This window comes from Tiliqua scincoides, chromosome 6 (genome assembly GCF_035046505.1).
Source record: "Tiliqua scincoides isolate rTilSci1 chromosome 6, rTilSci1.hap2, whole genome shotgun sequence".
NCBI lineage: Eukaryota > Metazoa > Chordata > Lepidosauria > Squamata > Scincidae > Tiliqua > Tiliqua scincoides.
This window is the reverse complement of record NC_089826.1, coordinates 88,262,161-88,282,564: the sequence shown is the minus strand read 5'-3', so window position 1 is coordinate 88,282,564 and position 20,404 is coordinate 88,262,161. Positions and strand designations below refer to the sequence as shown.

The window sequence follows — 20,404 nt, the reverse complement described above, 5'->3', positions numbered from 1 at the left end:
AAACCCATTATCATGAAGGCACACAAAATGATGTACAATAAAATAGCAAAAAAACCAAACTCTTGCATACAATGTAAAATACACTTCCCACTAGAATGTTTTTAGACTTGTGCAAGTCTCTGCCCCCACCACAAACTTTCAGCACATCTAGAATATCACCAACAACTGCTTTTATCTTGGTAGATTTAAATTAATGTTTAAATAATTAAAAATCATCAATCAACTGATGGCTCTGCTCTGCTTACAACAGGCCACAGTCTAACAGCACAATCCATAGCATGCCTACTCAGAATTAAGGTCTTTGTGTTCAAAGAGGCTTACTCACAGGAAAGTGTGTACAGGATTGCAGCCTAATTCAGAGAAGCCTAATTCAGAGATTTTAAGTCCCATTGACTTCAGTGCAAAATTTAAGTGCTTGCACCAATCCTTCTCACTGAAATCAATAGCAAGGAAAAGTGCTTCTAACGTGGGCTACTCGGCGCCTACAGCTTGAATTATTTCACCCACTTATATCTGGCATTATGAGCAGCAGAAAGTAATACTTTCCAGCACTTTTTTTTTCTACAGGCAAAGTTCATGGCTCCTTCCTTCCAAATCAAAAGTGTGTTGCTATGGTGAGACCAGCCACAGGAAACAAACGCACTACAAGGTTGTTTTTATGAGCTATGACTGTGGCTTTGACAGAGAGAGGGAGAGAGAGAGAGAGAGAGAGAGAGAGATCTTGGGGAAGAGGCCATGACAAACTAAGTGAGAAGCACAAAAGCATGACCTAACCAGGTGGGGATAATCCAGAACTGCCAGAACAGTATTGGTACTTGGTATTTTGGAAACACCAAAACGGCTGTACTCTAGAATCTGCAAAATGGCTGCAAATTGAGCAGTTTCTTATTCTGCATCATTTATTCTGCACTTTGACCATAATCTAATCTGTCGTATTTCTCAAACACTAGGCATTTCATTCAGTCCTCCCCGCTACCACAGCTCCTGAGATTTCAGAAAACACAGCCTGCACGCTTTCAAATGCACATTTGCAGCCACTTGCTATGTTTGAAATGACAGCCGAGATTCACTAGGAGTCTGTGCTCCAGCGGGATCACAGCACAAACAGCTGGGCTCCTGTCCGAAAGGAGCTGCTGCTTTCTGTTCCCCAGCCTCTCTTGTCTGATTGGATGTAGCAAGCAAACCAGCTAAGGCTGTCAGGAGGCAGGAATGGTGTTCATACTGATGAGGATCACAGTGCTGAGAAAATAGTGCTGCTCCTGCCCTGGAGCTTTTTGCATTCCACTCTCTCCTCAAACAGGGAATGCAGCAGGAAGAACTGCCTGCTTCTGCGCTGCTGTCCCTCTTGCTCTCTGTCTCTAGCCAGTGGAGGGGGAGAACACAGGAAGGAGGCAAGAGGCTACACACCATCTCTGCAGCTGGAATGATGCTTGAGAATTAGAGGTCACTGTGTTTCCCAGCCAGGTGTTCTGCCTGCTGAAGCTGGGAAGAGGTCATGGAGTGGTCCTTGTCCCCAGATCTAGCTCCTCAGTGGCTCAAAAAAAGCCAATTGCTTTCCTAGCTATGGTCTATGCCAGGGGGGTCCAAACATTTTGTCAGGAGGGCCACATCATCTCACTGACACTGTATTGGGGGCCGGGGAAAAAAAGAATTAATTTACATTTAAAATTTTTTACATAAATGAATATATTAGAGATGGAACTTATATGAATGAATGAAGGTCTTGCAGTAACTTAACGCCTCTAAAAGGCCTTGCACAAAGCAAGGCTGGCCTTTCCTTCGCTGCCGCTGCTGCATCACAGATGTGAAACAGCATGTAGTGGAGGTAGCCCTCATCCCACAGCTCACGTGAGAGGCTGAACAGTCACCGTCACACTGAGAGCAGTTGCATTGGGCCAGCATGGGTTCCAGCAAGTTTCCAGAGGGCCAGAGGCTCATTGGAGACTGGGGGCTTCCTGAGGGCCGGATTGGGAGTCCCCGAGGGCCGGAAGTGGCCCCCGGGCCGGGGTTTGGGCACCCCTGGTCTATGCTGTGAACACATAGAAAGGTAAATCATGATTTTGTAAAAACAAACAAACAAACAAAGCACCCTATAAGTGGAGGTTGGAAAGAACAGTGATAATGAAATAAAAACATGTTAACACTGCTTTCTACACTTCTAATTTTTTTTTTTACAAAAACACTGAAATCTGAAAAAAATAAAACCATTTTATTTTGTTTGTATTTATTGTTTAATGGGGGAGGCATGGCTAATTACTATGGCTGCATTTGCTGACCCTCTACCACCTATATCCGCTACCTAGTACACTTTAAAAGTGCTTATAATTTATACATATATGCAAATTTTGAATAAAAACACATAATACAGCTTTCTGCACCTTCTACCTTTGGAAAACACCAAAATATGCAGAAAAATAAAACCATTTTCTCCTACCTCTTCCTATAATGAAAGGCCACAGAGTTTGGAGGAGAGACAAGATATTCTGTTTGTGGATAGCAAACCCAAGAAGTTGATGCCCTATGCATGCAAAATAGGGCCAATCACAAATAAGGCAGAGGTTTCTCTTCAGCCTTGGGGTTTGTGGCACAGCTAAAGGGGGTGCAAAGCACTAAGTTTTGCAGGGAGCCTCACCGCAGCATACAAGCGGCCCTTCCCCCTCTCCTTAGGAGCCATTCTAGTTGGGGGGAGCAAAACAGAGGCATTTGCCTCTCTTTTGCTCCCCCACCCAGAATGGCTTTTCAAGGGGGGAGGGGGCCACTTGCATGCTACAGTGAGGCTCCCTGCAAAACTTAGTGCTTTGCAGCTCCTCTAGCTGTGCCACTGCTTGGGGTACAACAAAGCAGGTATGTTTTTGAATGAAAAGATAAAAAAAGGAAACAAAAATTTTCAAAGCCTGATGCAGAACAAGCACACAGGACCTCAATCTCAGATATCACAGAATGTTGAGGTCTACTGGGAGGGGAGGGAACAGCAGCTGAACTGGGTAGGGGGAAGGGAAAAGGAATTGGGGTCCTTGTGCCAATAGGTCAATTTAGCCTTTGGAAAATGCAATATTTTGTTGCAAGTATTTCCTGTTTGAAGTGTGAAGGAAGTGGATAGGAAATCTCTCTCTCTCTCTCTCTCTCTCTCTCTCTCTCTCTCTCTCTGATAACACTGAACATTCAAAACTGACTGGCAGTGGATCCAGACGGGAAAAAGGAATGTTGTCACACCATAGAATTCCAGTAATTAACTTATGGAATTCCCTTCCACAAGCTCTGTTGATGGCCACTAGCTAAGATGGGCTTAAAGAGGGATTAGGCAAGCTCAGAGAAGGCAGACCTATCCACACCTATTAGCCTGATAACTGAATGCAACTGCCAGATCATGGCAGGGAGAGAGGAGTGGGGAGGGCTGTTCATGCCCTGCTTTTTTCTGTCTGACCACATTTGGAGACAGAATGCTGGACAACATGAAACCCCTGACCCAGCAGGACTCTTCTTCATGTCCTTCTGTTCATGCACTGCCCTCTACTATCAACAGATGCTGCAACAGCAGAATTTCCATATAACATCCAGCTTATCAAGGTTGAAACAAGCACATTAAAGAAGGAATAATTTGATTTTGTTTTGATAATTTCAATAACTGATTTGATTATTCCATTTTTGTGTTTGTTTTACTTCAGAAGCCTCACTGGAAATCTTTTTGTAAGACAGAAATAAACCGTGCACTTATAAGAAAGAAAAAAGATAAGATTCTACATGAGTGAAATCTTGCTTATTCCAACAGACTGTAAATAATCTCCTCATCTCTTAAAGTTCCTGAGTAATTCCTGAGTGAACATCTTTTTTCATTTCACTCAAGATCAATATTTTGCAGCCAGATATTCACTGATTGCCAACCTGTTAGAAAATTATCCAAGAGATTTTAAAATATTGGAGGAAATGCATCTTTCTTTAAAAGCCAAGTCAAACTACCACTTGAGTAAATTCATGGCTGAGGTATAATATCTCATTAACATACTGCAATCCAAGGTGAACAGAAGGCCACCAAAGATAAACAAAACCCCCTCTTCACTCTTATTCTAAAATAAGATACTCATTTATATTCGTATCTGGATGAGAGACTGGATCTGTTTGGAGGAGTCAGCTGGCAAAACAAACAAACAAACAGACAACATCCATGAGAAGCCAGTCTGAAGCTTGGTAGTGGCTGCCTGTGAGAGCTTAGAAAGCACAAGACCTGGCAGCCAGGATGAAGAGTGCCCTGGGAAGGGAAACATCTGAGAAATGGAGGCACCTACGAGATTTCTCATGGAATCATGTTCGTAAAAATCTCGCTGAAAAATGGGGTTTATATTCAGCCTGCCGATGCAAACCACCTTGAGTCTATGAGAAAAGCAATATAGAAATACTGTAATAAACAAATATTTTTTCCCTAATCTATACATGAAACAGGCAAGCATTCTTTGTTTCCTTCAAATCCCTCCTGAAAATCTACCTTTTTTCCCTTTGGAAGGCTTTGTTCCCATACTAAGCTGTAACTACGCCTAAGTAACAGCTCAATCCTGAGTGCAGCAGTGCCAAAGCAGCTATTGCTGCATCCTGCAGCACCGGGGAAAGAGGACTTTCATCCCCTTCTGCCGGGGAAAGTCCCAAGCCCTGCAATGGCCTTCTCAAGCTGGTGCCAGCTATTTTGCCGGCACACACCAGAGAGACTCAGACATAGAATTCAGAATCTGGTGGAACCTCCACCAGTCCCAACCCGCCTTCCCCCACTCTGGAACACCTCCCCTCGCCATGGAGCCCCCACCACCACCAAGAGTGGGTGGTGTCTGGCTGACACTGGGCTGAGTGCCAACTGGTGCTGGGTTGGTGCTGATGGCGTAGGGTTTTGTGGGAGTGTCTTATAGTATGTTTGCGACACCCAGCGCCAGCGCTGGAGGTCAGTGTCAGTGCTGGCCCAGCTCAGGATTGGACCCAAAGAGTACATGCTAAATAATGGGATATTCTTCCCCTGTCTTTCCCTGCACCCATTTCCCTCCCCTTCCTCTGTTGTCTCCCTTGTCTCTCTTTTAGACTGAAAGCTTTAAGGACAGGGTCCCATATTTTCACTCTGGGGCAAGTGCCATGCACTTGGCGATGCTGCATAAACAAACATTAACAGTAACCTCCTTCTTGCAACTACAAGATCACCCACTTAATGTGGCCTGTCACCATTCCCAGCAACTCTTTGAGAAGTGGGGGTTGAGGCATAGGATGGTGCTTTCTGGGCAAAGGTGGGGCTGTTCTGTAGGGCTGCATCAGGGGATCCTCCTTTGCCCATCAACTGTCAGGATGATTCCCTGCATAGTTATTGGCAGTGTCCGCTAAAAACCAGAGAAAATGACAATTATCCTGCATTTCTGTGGCCACCTAAAGGCTGAGAACCACCCCATGGGACAAAGACTTGCCCACCAGGTTGCTCTTTTATGAAACCTTCCGTGCCTGGAACACTATTGGGTCAATTGTACTATTCTGCAACTCAATACTGTGCCCCAAAGAGCGTCTTGAAGGCCCATTTGCAGTTCAGTGGCATTCACAAAGAACACCATGCCAAAGGCCGCTTTCCGTTTTCGGCTGCTTATAGCCTGAACCTTCAAAAGAGGCACTGCACCAGAAAGCGTTATTCATCAGATCGAGCAAATCAGCAGCTTGTCCTTGAACAAGAGAAACCGTGTCGCACACGGACTCTCTCTCTCTCTCTCTCTCCTCTGCCTTAAAAGCCAGATGAATGTTCTTGCTGTAGCCTGTACAACTTATGATCTACCAAGCTGAAGGCAAGCTACCAGCCATGGATAGTAGTCCACCAGACGAGCTTCACAAAACTACTTGCCTGGAACTGCAAAAACTGGAGTGGTCTGTCACACACTTAGCAGTCCACAATTTGTATACAGCGGTTCTATGGGTACCTGAAGGGTGGGCCCCTAAGCCTAGTACCCATCTAGGCACAGATTCAGAGCATGCACCAAACTAGCAGCACAATCCTTAGCATGTCTACTCAGAAGTAAGTCTCATTGCGTCCAATAAGGCTTACTCCCAGGAAAGTGTTGTGTACAGCACTGCCGCCTAGGCCTCATAATCTTTCGGATGCATTCCAGATAAATCTGACCTTTTGTTCTCATACTGTGGGTCACGACCCAATTTTTGGTGGGATACAAAACCAACAAGCTGGTAGCTGACAACGAAAATGCATTGACCCCATGGCTTGATACTACAGACAGTTGTCCTAGAAACAGAGTTGCAGAACCCAAAATAGCTATTTTCAGCCACTGTGTTCCAAACTCCCACAGCACACCTGTAGACATTTTGTGGCACACCAATGTGCCACAGCACACTGATTGAAAATCACTGAGGTAGAGAATGAGATTCTTTCAATGTTAATGTGATACAGATTTTTAAATTCTGAAATTCTAGGGAGAATTTATACTATATTTATACTGAATTTATATTCATATAAATTTATGAATATAGAGATGCCAAAGTTCCAAACAACCAGTCCAAAGTTGGATGCCAAACCAGGATGCCAAAGTTCCAAACAACACAGTCCTGGAATGAGCTGGAATCCCTAGCAGGTCTGCACTGCTGAAACAGAGACGCCTGCGTTGGCTCGGTCATGTCGTGAGAATGGATGATGGCCGGATCCCAAAGGATCTCCTCTATGGAGAACTCGTGCAAGGAAAGCGCCCTACAGGTAGACCACAGCTGCGATACAAGGACATCTGCAAGAGGGATCTGAAGGCCTTAGGAGTGGACCTCAACAGGTGGGAAACCGTGGCCTCTGAGCGGCCCGCTTGGAGGCAGGCTGTGCAGCATGGCCTTTCCCAGTTTGAAGAGACACTTGGCCAACAGTCTGAGGCTAAGAGGCAAAGAAGGAAGGCCCATAGCCAGGGAGACAGACCAGGGACACACTACACTTGCTCCCAGTGTGGAAGGGATTGTCACTCCCGAATCGGCCTTTTCAGCCACACTAGATGCTGTGCCAGAACCACCATCCAGAGCGCGATACCATAGTCTTCCGAGACTGAAGGTTGCCGACAACATATACTGAATTTTCATCCCACTTTTCTCCTCGTATGAGGAGTAGTTGAAGGTTGTTTTGTATAATAATTATGCAGGATGACAACCAAAACAGGCCCACATCCATTCAACATCCAGCCACACATTTTTCCCGTGCCAGATGTTAAAAGTATATAGCGCCAGTTAGAAAAGTTTTAAATCATTTGGGGGCACGTGTTCTCACCACACCATCTCAGCAGGTGGGGATAAGAATATAGTTCTTGCAAAAGAAGCAAAGTGCTGGACTTGGGCTAATGGGAGATCTCTGTCATTTGTCCGAGAAAGAAGCTCTGCTGCTGAATGGTAAGTGTGAAGCATGTGGGATTAGGTCATTACTCTGCGCAGAAGGAATGGCACTTTTTTATATGTTGGAAGCACAATTTGTGGAAGATGCTTTTCTAGTTACTCGTCTGTTACCATGACGGAAGGGCATTGACTTTTCTCATTTTTCGAGTGCCTCCTCAAAGGACACTGTCAAAAGGGACACCTCGTTGATTCAGAGCAGCTAAATAATTACTTTGCAAGACGATGGTCTTCCTTTCCTGCTGATTCACTGGAACAATTCTGCATTGCTATTAAATAATTTTTATGAGCTTGCCCAATGAGTTCTGGGCCCATAAAAATAATTCATATCCTTACAGAACCATGCAGTGAATGTGCTCTCTGTTACCACACGGAAAGTGCATGATCTGCCAGATTCCCACTCCAAGTCTCTCTTAGGGAACTTATGCCCACTCTAAGCTAATTAGCTCCCCTTTCGTTCCCCAACAATGGCCCCAGTTCTCTACAGCAGCACTGCTAGACTCCACCACCAGGGTAGCTTGCCTGTTTAAACTGCAGGGACCCAGTTCCTAAGGCAGCAGTCCTTCCCGGTATAGCAGCACATCTCAGCTCTCCAGCTCTCCGCAGCCTGGTCGAGTAGTCCATTTGTCAGTCCGTTAGTCACAAAGTCAGTCAGAGTATCCAGGGCAAAGTCCAAAGTCAATAAGCCAAGTCCGTCCGTCCCATCTTCTCCTCCAACCTACACTCCTTCTACAACCCACAAAGCCTTCCTGCCTCAGGTGTTCCTTATATCCTTGAGGGCCCTATTGCCTTCAAGTGGCTGCAGCTGTGCAGCACACTCTGCTGGATGCCCAGGCCTTCCCCTTAAAGGGGCCACTGCTGACACCACATCTACCTCCTCGCCAGATCTTCCGCGATTCCAATACAGTGCACCAGTGTGACCCTCTTTCTGAATGCAGGCCTTCATTTGTTTGATTTCGACCACTCAGTGCTGGCAAACACCAGCAGCACAGTCGGTTTCTCAGTCAGTGTACCTCAACCTTACTCTGAGAGCAGGGAGGTGCATGAGGTGGGGGGGGCAGAGCCTCCCCACTGGAGTCCTTTTAAAGCGTCACTGCTGTGTGAACTGTGCAAGTACACATAATCCATGCACTGCACCACATGTGGGTTGTGTGTACTTGCAAACCTCACATGGCAGTGGTGCTTTCTGAAGGACCCCTGCCTCCCCACCCACTGCACGTCCCTGCCTGAGAGGTGGAAGGCCAACATGAGGGAAAGGATGGCTGACCAAAGGATGGCTGATGGATTTTCAGTGATACTAACAGGATACAATTTTTGAATTAACAGAGAATAGCTCAAGGTACAGGCTGAAATAGCTCAAGTCCTGAAGCTGAAACATCTGGCTCTTACAGCTGCTTGGAAGGGAGACTGTCCAGGAATGAGAGACAAGTCACTCTGAGTCAGCTGGAGAAAGAGATGTCTGCCAGAGCCAGTGCAAAACTGGCATTCCTCACCCTCTTCAGTGAGGCAACTGAGATGAGCTGCTGCCTTAGGTGCTTCTTCCACCCTATATGAGCTTCTCTCTTCCTATCATGGCTTGTTTTAACCCTTGACATCCACGCTAGTGCCAATCCAGGTTACCTCACAGTCAGGTTTTGCTTTTGAATGCAATCCTGGTTTAGAACTAACTACAGTTACTGCCAATACAGACATCATGCAATGCCATGATTGAAGCAAACCCTGACAGCCCAATCCTATGCTGGCGTGGGCAAGGGGATTTACAACTCCTTTCCCCTCTAAAGACTCCAGACCCCCGCTGCTGGATAAAGTGTGTGCTTTCTCAGTGCAGTTACAGCAGCAATGGGGGGAGGACAGGATTCGGCACTCAGTTATATAAAGTACTTGTATATAACTCAGAAGGTTTGGGGCATGTTGGAAAAAGGTGTCCTTTCCCAACCCCAAAGTCTTCCCTACCCTCCCAGAAGCCCTGAGCAGCACAACAAGGAGACCTGAAGAAGACCATTCCTGTAAGGGACTAAATTACAGGACTACAGGACTTTACAGAATTACGGGACTTACAGGACTACATTCCTTTAAGGGATGTTCTGAAACATCTTGTGGGTCCCCACATGTAATAAATAATAATGGAATGTATCTGTACTTCAGAATGTTCCATGTATTTTTTATGCATTATTTAAACACTTTACAACAAGCCTATAAAATATTTCATTATCTTATTATCTGCTATTTTATTCCAAATCCGGGGGGGGGGGGGAGAGAGAGATGACATGGGGTGGGAATAAAGCTGTGAGAGCAGTAGCTTGCTTATGGTCACCCATTTCATGACTCAAGCAGCATCTGAACCAGAGAATTAATTTACCCCTTTAGACACTGGCCAGTGAATGAGCTCTCATCACTAAACGGTCTTCAGTAACAACTGAGAAATATTTTATTAGGGTGCATCACAGTTATGAGTTTCAGAGAAAGCAGGAAGACCAACAAGAAGCTCTCAAACCCAGCTCTTCAGGAAATGTGGGCACAGTAATGAAAAGCAGCGGTTTGTGCCTATGAATAAATTGAAGGCGCCACAGGAATTGACTGTGGAAGAGCTAAAGACATCTTTGTGCCTCATTCAGGGTAAGAGAACAAGTTTCTATCACTCATGACTACTGGAAAAATATACTTTAGACCAGGGGTGCTCAATAGGTGGATCGCGATCTACCTGTAGATCGCGAGGCAAAATGAGTAGATCGCGGAGTGCCGACCCCCCCCTTCAGGTGCCTCTGGGAGGAAACGCCGGGAGTAAGGCCCATTGTACTCAATGGGGCTTACTCCCAGGTAAGTGTGGCTAGGATTGCAGCCTCACAGCCTAATCCTAGGCATGTCTACTCAGGAGTAAGTCCTGTTATACTCAGTGGGGCTCAAGGTACACCAACATACATTGTACACATAAATGTTATATGTTATGATGGCGCGAACATTGTAAAAAAAAACTCTGGTAGATCTCTGGGCCTTGCTGGGTTTCAAAGTAGCTCTCGAGCCAAAAAAGCGTGAGCACCCCTGTTTTAGACAGAAGTCTGCAAACAGAACAAGGCATTGCCTCCTAGGGATACAGAAACAAGAATGATTTATATTTTAGTGATCAGCAGAGGGAAATCAAGAAGGGCATATCCGAGGGCATCCTTGCCATACAGTGGTTCTGTTCCTAGAAGGTCCTTAGACTTTTTAATTTTCCCTACTGAATATATTAACATGCACCACAACACTGTTGTTGTTGGCATCCTTCAGTCTCGGAAGACTATGGTATCATGCTCTGAATGGTGGTTCTGGAACAGAGTGTCCTCTCCAGAGCGCGAAGCCTGGGTAAAGTAGATATGGAGGATAGGCTGTTACCCATGCAGCAAATCCCCCCTCTCCATGTCGCTGAAATGGTCCAATGGAAAGGCAGAAGCCAATACGGTTGGTTCCAGCGGCGTCGCAGGAGTTGCCAGAACGTGACTGTGTTCAGCCATGAACTGCCTCAGGGGCTCCGGATTTTGCCTCGAGGTTGACTCCTGAAGCCTTTTCCATAGCTGGATGTAGCCACAAGGCAGTGGAGGTTTGGGATCAGAGTTTTCCTTCTCTCAGATGAGCTGCCTTCCCAGGCTGATGAGTCCCAGCTACCCGGTGGCTGTTTAGTCGCCTCTTACGACAAGTACAGCCAAACTGAGGGCCTATTCTTATCTCCAGCCCCCAGGGGTAACCACAACACTACACAGATGAAAATATACCTTTGTGTGACCAGGTGGGGTTAGAAGTGGAGCAGGGACTCCAGTATGTGGTCTTGTGGACAGTGCTGGGACCAACAGAATCCAGGCTCAAATTATGTATTTATTTTTTAAAAAATACGTACTGCCTTTCCCCTTTCAAAAAGGGAGCCACGGTAGTTTACAACCAGATAAAATCAGCAAGAGATATTTAAATAAACCAGCAAATCAAACCGATCAAAAGCACACAGCAACCAAAACAAAATAGAGCTGACTCATCCTACACCAAGCCAAACAGAGTGGAAAAGGTTTGTTTTTGCCAGATGGAAAGGGCCAAGTCCCCAGCCTTTGGGGCCACTACGGAAAAAGGCTCCAACCCGAGATGGAGGCTCCATCCCATGGCTTACCCCAGCCACGATAGAAACCCACAGCAGAGACACCCCATGTGAAGAAAAGACCTGCCATGAAAGGGAAGTGTGCTAATCACCACTTACTGTTAGCAATATTAACAGACGAGATCCAAGGCAAAATGAGACATCAGACAGAGCAATCTCTCCCCACATGCATAAATTTTCCAGACTGGAAGTGCAACTACTAGAGACACGCCTAAATGAAAGACCCAAAGTGGTTTCAGAGTAGTTTTCTCTTAGGCATTCCATAAAGTGGCAAAGGATCCCTAGCCAAGAATTCTCAGTATTCCCAACAAACTACAGTTCCCAGAATTCTTTGGGGAATGCCATAGCAGATGGTTTTAAAAACTCCATATACTTGCTGGTGCTTGCTTACTCAGTCTAGCCTTCCAATACTGCAGAGGGACCAATCCTATGTTAATTAGCCCTTCTCAGTACATTGTGATGCATCCATCAAAGTATAGTATATAATGAGTTAAAACAATAGTAATTCAAAGACATGCTTCTAGTATTTAGGGAGCTTAGATCATTTTATATTTCGGTCTGATCCCAAAACATAAAAATGAAGAATATAGTTTTGCATCCCAGTGAAAAAGAAAAGCATCTACAGAAAATCAACTGTAGATGATTCTGTAGTTGATTCTACAGTTCTGTAGAAGTAGAAGCTTGTGGTGAATATCTCACCATGTCCTGCAGGCTTCAATCCAGGAACTGGTTTGCATGAGATTCTGGGACCATCCCAAAATTGGTATAAAACTCATTTCTTTTTTAAAAAAAGAATGTAAGTGAACTTAAAACATAAGTGAAAGTTTAAGTCAATGATAAACTCACGTCAACACATCCAAACGAATTGATATGCTAACTCTCTGAGCCCCTATGGACTGTCCACTATCCAAGGTTGAGCTATCTCATCCGAGACCAGCTCGACAGCCTTCAGACAAGAACCTTGCCCATGACAACAATCATTTCCAGCATTGCTGGGTGGAAGACAGAACTGTCACAGGTATGGAATGGAACGTCTGTTTTAACTGCCCTTTCAGTTGATGGAGTAGAAGCCATGCTTCGCAGAACCTAGGGAGCTCTGGTGTGGAGACAGCCCTGCAGAAGGAGGGCATGTAACGAAAGCAAAACAGCAGGTGGGTCAAGGCAGAGGGGGATGGAGTGAGACAAGGACAAGGAGCCAGAGGAACATGTGAAGCAGGGGACAAATGAAGATCCAAATGGGTCACAGTAGAGGACAACAAGCCAAGTAAGGGAGGAGAGAGGGAGAAGCCTTGTTCAGTAAGGACCTGCTACCCTGTGCTTGTCCTCCAATTGCCTCCCTTTGAATCTTCAGAGGCATTTTGCTGGCACATAAAGGAAGTTCTACAAAGATAAGTACAAAGATAACCCCTGCTAATTGGGTAAGAGGCACTTTTTCAAGTGGGTGCTCCTCTTTTTAGCAGGGGGAGAGTAACTGGCCCACCTCACCCCAGCAGTGTCTTTTCTAATGGCTGTCTGCTGGTGTTCTTTTTGCATCTTTTGTGATTGTGAGCCCTTTTGGGACAGGGAGCCATGGGTGTGTTGGCAACCTTCAGGCTCGAAAGACTAAGGTATCGCGCTCTGAATGGTGGTTCTGGAACAGCGTCCTAGTGTGGCTGAAAAGGCCGATTCGGGAGTGACAATCCCTTCCACACTGGGAGCAAGTGCAGTCTGTCCCTGATCTGTCTCCCTGGCTATGGGCCTTCCTTACGCCAATCGAGCAAAGACTTATAACCGGTAAACTGCTGCTTCCCGTGTTGTGCCGATGCCGTATGGCGAAGTTGGAGTGTCCTCTCCAGTGCGCGAAGCCTGGGTAAGGAAGGTATGGAGGATAGGCTGTTACCCAGGCAGCAAATGCCCCCTCTCCACGTCGCTGGAATGGTCCAATGGAAAGGCAGAAGCCAATACGGTAGTTATTTGATTTTTCTCTGTAAACCGCTTTGTGAACTTTTAGTTGAAAAGTGGTATATAAATACTGTTGTTATTATTATTATAATTATTATTATTAATAATAATAATAATAATAATAATAATAATAATAATAATAATAAGTTCAAGTAAACTTAACTCTTAAGTTTACTTAATAAGTTAACTTAGTAAAACTACAGTAGGCCGTCAGAGGCAAATGCCAGAGAAGTCCCAAGAAGAGGCACATGCCTGTTTTGCTCCCCCCCACCCCACCTGGAATGGCTCTGAAGGGGAAGGGGCTGTTTGCACACTGCAGTGAGGCTCCCTGCAATACTTAGTGCTTTGCACCCCCACTAGCTATGACACTGTATCAGTAGATGTCACTTCTGCTCATGTTAAAATAAGGGAGCAGAAAAAGGAGAAGGTGAAACAGAGGCGGCTGGCAGAGGGCAAGGACAGATCAGGCTAATGCCCTGCAGAAAGTGGGGTCAGGCATGAGGTTCAGACCCCCTGCCAATCTGCCATTTTGCGCCAGTCCACCAGCTGAGGAAGCTGCTACACTGACAGTGCAATCCTATGCACGTTTACTCAGAAGTAAGGCCCATTATGGTCAAGTAGGCTTACTCCCAGGAAGCCTGGGGGTTTCCCCTGGGGGCTTGGGATAAGAATAGGCCCTCAGTTTGGCTGTACTTGTCGTAAGAGGCGACTAAACAGCCACCGGGTAGATGGGACTCGTCAGCCTGGGAAGGCGGCTCATCTGAGAGAAGGAAAACTCTGATCCCAAACCTCCACTGCCTTGTGGCTACATCCAGTTAAGGAAAAGGCTTCAGGAGTCAACCTCGAGGCAAAATCCGGAGCCGGAGTCCCTGAGGCAGTTCATGGCTGAACACAGTCATGTTCTGGCAACTCCTGCGACGCCACTGGAACCAACCGTATTGGCCTCTGCCTTTCCATTGGACCATTTCAGTGACATGGAGAGGGGGGATTTGCTGCATGGGTAACAGCCTATCCTCCATACCTATTTTACCCAGGCTTCACGCACTGGAGAGGATGCTCTGTTCCAGAACCACCATTCAGAGCGTGACTCCTAGTCTTCCGAGACTGAAGGACGCCAACAACAACTCCCAGGAAAGTTTGTATAGGATTGTGGACTGAGCCTCATAAGCAAGCAAGCCCTGCCTTCTTCAGAGTTGCTGGACCATTATGTGGGTTGACACAGGCGTCCCTCCATATCCACAAGGGATAGGTTCCTGCTGCTACTGCAGATTCAGTAGACCATGTACAGTAATGAACCCTACAAGAAGCAGTTCACAAATTTCCCCCTATTGTGCAAATTACATCTTTGTCTGATTGCAGGCCTCCTGCCCCTATCTCCCTGACTCTGTGTGGCCTGCAAACGCTAACAGGAAGAGCACACTGGAAACAGGTTGGAGGGCGGAAAAGAATGCAGTACCATCACTACATACTGTGGCAAGGAGTTCCAAAGATCAATTGCTCACTGGGTAAAGAAATAATTTCTTTTGTCTGCTCTAATTCTCCTGCCAGTCAATTTTAGTGGAAGTCCTCTGGTTCTGACAAGACTTCCTTGTGAGAGGGATACATCCCTCTATCCACCCCCTGCATAATTTTGTGTGTCTCAATCATGTCCCCCCTCAGGCACCTCTTTTCTAGGCTGAAGAAGCCCAAACGCCGTAGCCTTTCCTCATAAGGAAGGTTCTCAAGCCCAGCAATCATCTTAGTTGCTCTCTTTTGCACCTTTTCCATCTCCACTATGTCCTTTTTGAGATGTGGTGACCAGAACTGGACACAATACTCCAGGTGTGGTCTTACCATTGAATTGTACAATGGCACTATATACCTTAAGTTAGTTTATCTTAATATACCTGAAGTTCCCTGAATTCCCCTCTGTATCTCTTTTAAAAACAGGTGTGGCATTGCCTATTTTCCAGTCTTCTGGTATGGTGGGACAAATCACATATTTTTGTTCGAAAATCATCAATTTCACAAGTGACTTATTTAAGGACTCTCTAGTGGGTGCTGTTCGGAGCAGCGCTGCGTTCATTTTTAATTTGTCAACAATCCCTAATAACGTCACAGCTTGTCACCTCTGTCTGACACGGTTTCTCAGATTCTGTCTCTGAAAATGGTAACGCATCTATGGTGAAAACACAAAGAAACCATTCAGCTTCTCTGCAGTCTTATCTACCTTTGGCACACCTGTCCTTGCCTTGTGATCCACCAACCTCTCCCTGGCTACATTTTTTTTTTTTTTTTGCCTCTGATGTGTTTAAAGAAGCTTTTATTGGCCAATGTTTTTGGCAATATACTCCACAAATTATTTTCCCACAACCTTGATCATCAGCTTCCTTTTCTAAGCCAAAGTTTGGGTCCCTTTTTGTTCTCCTATTTTGGACAAGACTTCTTGGCTTTTACAGCTTCCTTGACTGTACTTGTCAACCAAGTGTGCTCTTGGACCTCTGGTACCTTTCCTAATCTATGACAGGCATTCCAGCTAAGCTTCTCATATTGTCGTTTTTAATAAGTTCCAGGCATCCAGCAGAGATCTGATCTTCTTGTTTTCCTTGGTTAGCTTCCTTTTCGTAGTTCCCTCATTTCTGAGAAGCCCCCCCCCCCCACACACACACACAGTTCTGAAGTCAAATGTGACTACATTGGAAGTTCTACACAATTTTTCACTTGTTTTCCATGATGAGCTTGACTGCACTCTAGTCACCATTTCCAAACACTTGCATTGCACAAAGATCCTGGGCACGATTTAGGACTGTGTTCAGGACTGCCTTCTTTCTGGCAGTTTCATAGAATCAAACATTTGGAAGTTTCCCACAAGGACATCTAGTCCAACCCCCCACCTGTAGCAGGAAATCTTCCTAGAGCATCTCCAACAGGTGCCTGTTGAGCCTCTCCTTGAGGATCTCCAGTGTAGGAGAAGCCACAACCTCCCCTGGTTTCATGACCAACTGCACAGTCATTTAGAGCAACATCTCTAAAAGTTCATAGGAGCCTTAGAGCTCCCTGAGAATCCTTCATGAGCACACCATAAGTGATTGCCATCTGCCCCCTGCCCAATTTGTGCCAGTTCTCTGGGGCTTCTCAAGACTCCAAATATACCACCAGGGCTCCTTGAAACTTCTTTTAGGATGTCAAGGACTCCAGAGATCGAAAAGTTTGAGAACGACTGCTTTAGAGCATCTGGAACTTAGATCTGTTCAGCCTATTCATATGTTCCCTCTCTGTGCTGACAGAACACGCGGCGAGCACCAGCGTCCCACCTCCTTAGATGGTAACTTCCACCTCCTCACTAGCCCTGTAGTCAGTGTTTACCTGCACAACCAAACACTGTTTATCTTTCCCCATGATTGCCAACGATGGTGAGTGTGCATTTCCAACCATAGGGAGAAGCCCTCCCTGCAAATAGCAAGTGTCTGTGAAGACAAATGCAATCAGGAAGCGAGGGGGTGGGACAAGAGTACAGCAGAGACAGGGTAGGACAGTGTGTTCCCCAAGGATTCTGAAAGGATAAGACTGTTCACAGTTTCAGAATGCCTGGTTTTCGTCATTTACTCAGTCTATGTGATGATCTGTAGATGGACGTCAACCATTCTTACAACACTTTCTCCTCTGACTGCCTTCCAGATTTCTTTTTCCATCACAAGATCACCTGTAGCATTTTGATGGGGGGAGGGGGCAATAGTTTGTCCCTAGTATTAAATTTGGGCCTGGTGTTGCCACGCACAGAGACTCAGTGAAGGAGTCTGCCTCTATGTTATCTTCCGTTTCGTGGGACTCTCTGACACACAGAACAACTGCTTCTGCAGTATACCCCTTTCTAGAGAGTTGGTATCCAGGAAAGTGCAAATCTCACTCTCTGTGTGTGTTTTGCAATCTACCAAGTTCCTGTTCTGCCTAGTACAGAATAAGCATATGAACACTTGGATTTTGCGAGCCCCTCCATATGTCTGTGATGTGAACATTTTCCTTTACGGCCCTTTGGCTTCTTTGACCATGTCCTGCTGTACACTCATTGCAAAGACCTACCCGGTCCCGCTTAGATTATTTGGACCAATGGTCCTCAAACTTTTCAGCCTATACAGTCCTTTACATTCCTAAAAGGAGTCTTAGAAAGCCATGTGTGGAGTCTCACGGAGCCCCAGAAAGCTAGCACAAGCATGGAGTGACACAACACTGAGCCCACTGTTTCCATTTTAGTTGCCTCGATTCCTGCATAGTGGGTGGGGAGGAGGCAGAACCAAATCTAGTCAAGGGACCCGAAGCAGGTATGGGTGGCATTTAATACCCACTCCATCCCAGTGGATCAGATCCTTGGGAGGTCTAGTCCCAAACAAGAGACAGGTCGCTGATTCAGCACTTCTCCAGGTACAGGCTGTGATCATTTTGTCTGGTTTCTTCCAAGTTAGAGGCTAGTTTTGTTTTCTTTCTTTCTTTCTTTTGCCTAAAGCCAATAAAATAATTCTCTTTTGTCTTGAAATGTGTGGTGAACAAACACCAAAACACATTTCAATGAACCTTACTTCCAAGTTAACCTGCTCAGAATCTTACCTGGAATCTGAAATCCAGATCTCTGAACAAGAGTTTCATGGAATGCTATATTTCCAGCTATGCAGGCAGTAATGAACAGTAATGGGAATGAGATGAGCTGCACACCAGGCTCTCTGGCTACACCGGGTGCAGAACTCCAGATTCACTGCATTCATCCTTAGCTCTGCATTCACCTGTCCTCTTGGCTACCTTTGCCCTGATTGACAGCCCAAGCCTATGCATGTCAACTCAGAAGTAAGTCCCATTAGAGCCAATGGGGTTTACTCCCAGGAAAGTGTGGACAGGATTGGGCTGTAAGTCATTCCCTGCAAATGCTTAGTTTTGCCTCCACTGTTGACAGTTTGCACTGAGAGAGAGAGAGAGAGAGAGAGAGAGAGAGAGAGAGAGAGAGAGAGAGAGCTGAAGCATGTAACACTGCTGCTTTTATGTTTTCTTTGCCGTACTACATCAAAACCAAAGCCACAATCCAACCAAAGATAAGCACTTTTAAAACCATGACATTTGTTTCCATGGGAGAGTTTTGGGTGCATGCTTAAATCTCCCACTGAAATCACAAGGACCCAAAACTGCTCAAGTGCGCCCTTATCATGCCCTAACTCTCCTTGGATATATGTACTTTATGTAACAGTAGTACAGTAAGCGTCTTAAATTTTGTGAATGTTGACATTCACATGTGCTGACAATCCAAGCCAAATTTTACTAGCATCTGGATGTTGGCAGTCACCCAAACACAACTGTCAGCCTTCACTAGAACGTGTCCAAAAGCGAGGAACTGGTCCTATTTTGACCCTTACATAAAATCTGACCAGGATGGTCAACATTCACATAGGACGGTTAAAAGTTCACTCAATTTGGGCGCTCACAACAGTTTGTGCAGATATGACAGGGGACAATGCCATGCGTATCTCCTTACAGCTAGGGCTGCCACCCTCTGCACACTTTCCTGGGAGCAAGCCCAAACTAAACAGCATGGAACTTACTTCTGAGTAGGGGTGCCCAGGATCGTGCTGTGGGTCCCACAGTGTCCAAAGGGGCCTGCTCCCAGATAGGCTGCAGCCTCAGTGTGTGTAGGTTTGCAAAATGCCCGGCGGGCATGTGGATGCGAGCGGTGCCAGGGCTGCTGGGTCACCTCAAGGTGATGCCCAGCAGTGGCATGGCCAAGGGGGTGCAGAGCGCTGAGTTCTGCAGCAGGCAAGCAGCCCCTGCCGCTGGAGCCATTCTGGGCGGGGGAGGTGTGTGCAGAAGACCTGCCCGGGGGGGGGGCTCCGACGGGGAGGGGGCTCCTGGCAGGTCTGGGGGCTTCGCGCCCCTCCAGCATTCGCTCGCCTGCAGCCGCACGGCGGGCCCTCGCTGGGCTGCTGAGGATCCGCAGGTGCCCCGGCAGGCCTGCCGGCCACCTCCCGGGGGCACGAGGGGCTGAGCGACCCTCCCGCCGCCGAGCCGGAGCGGGCGAGGCCGAGCCGGGCACTCCTTCCCCAGGGGTCGGGCCGCTGGCCGACGGCTCCAGCCTGAGGGTCGCCCCGCAGCGGGGCCCCTTCCCTGCCTGCGCATCCCTCCGTCCCCGCGGGCCCGGGCAGGGGGGCGCAGGCTGCCACGTGCCGGCCGCTCGGCTCGGCTCGGCTCTGCCCCCGCCGCTCAGCCCGCGGGAGGCCGGGCCTGGGAGGGGGGCGGTGTCCGCCCGGCACGCAGCCCCCTCGCCCCGCGGCAGGAGAACGGCCTTACCCTCAGCCCCGCCGGGCGTCCAGTCCCTGCCAGCAGCGGGCGAGGCTCGGAGGCTACTGCGCCTGCATCGGCGCTCTGCCTCTCCGGCTCGGGGGAGGAGGAGGAGGAGGAGGAGGATGCCGCCGCCGCCCTCCTGCTCCAGCCAGCCAGGGAGCCGCCCCGCCAGCCCCCTCCCCGGAGGCCCTCCTGAGCCTGGGAGGGAGGCCCGTGGAACGCAGGGAGACTGGCTTCGGAGCCGGCATCCCCCGGGCGGCGTAGCTCGAGGGGGCAAAGCACTGAGTCCTGCCGGGGAGGGGCCGCTGGCACCTGCCGAACCCACGGCTTCCTTTGGCTCCCCCCACCCAGGATGGCTCCGCAGGGGAGGGGCCGCTTGCACAGCACCTTCAGGCACTGCGAAACCCCCTGCTCTGCACCCCTTCTGCCGCACGCCCCCTGTGCCAAGGCGCTGACCTGGCAGTTCCAACCATCTTCCAAGTCCTAATTTAAATGTAGAGAATCGTGGAGTTGGAAGAGGACTCGTCCAGGGAGGGCTCATCTAGTCCAACCCCCTGCCTGAGGCGGGAAATCCTCCCGGACTAGAGCAACTCCAGCAGGTGCTTGTCCAGCCTCCGCTTGAATATCTCCAGTGAGGGAGGGTCCACCACCTTTCTCCTTCCACTG

General features: G+C 47.5%; 1 protein-coding gene across 3 annotated transcripts in view; it reads right to left on the bottom strand.

The window, feature by feature from the left end:
• The window catches only part of FAR2 (fatty acyl-CoA reductase 2), a 100,495-nt gene extending 80,643 nt beyond the window's left edge, over positions 1-19,852 (bottom strand). Inside the window, exon 1 of one of the 3 annotated variants that reach the window (XM_066632097.1) lies at positions 19,745-19,852. The gene's annotated coding sequence lies outside the window, so the exon portion shown is untranslated. Of the gene's footprint in view, positions 1-19,002; positions 19,104-19,744 lie in introns of those variants that run through there. The other 2 variants (XM_066632096.1, XM_066632095.1) reach the window with 2 other exon arrangements.
• Positions 19,853-20,404: the final 552 nt, after the last annotated feature.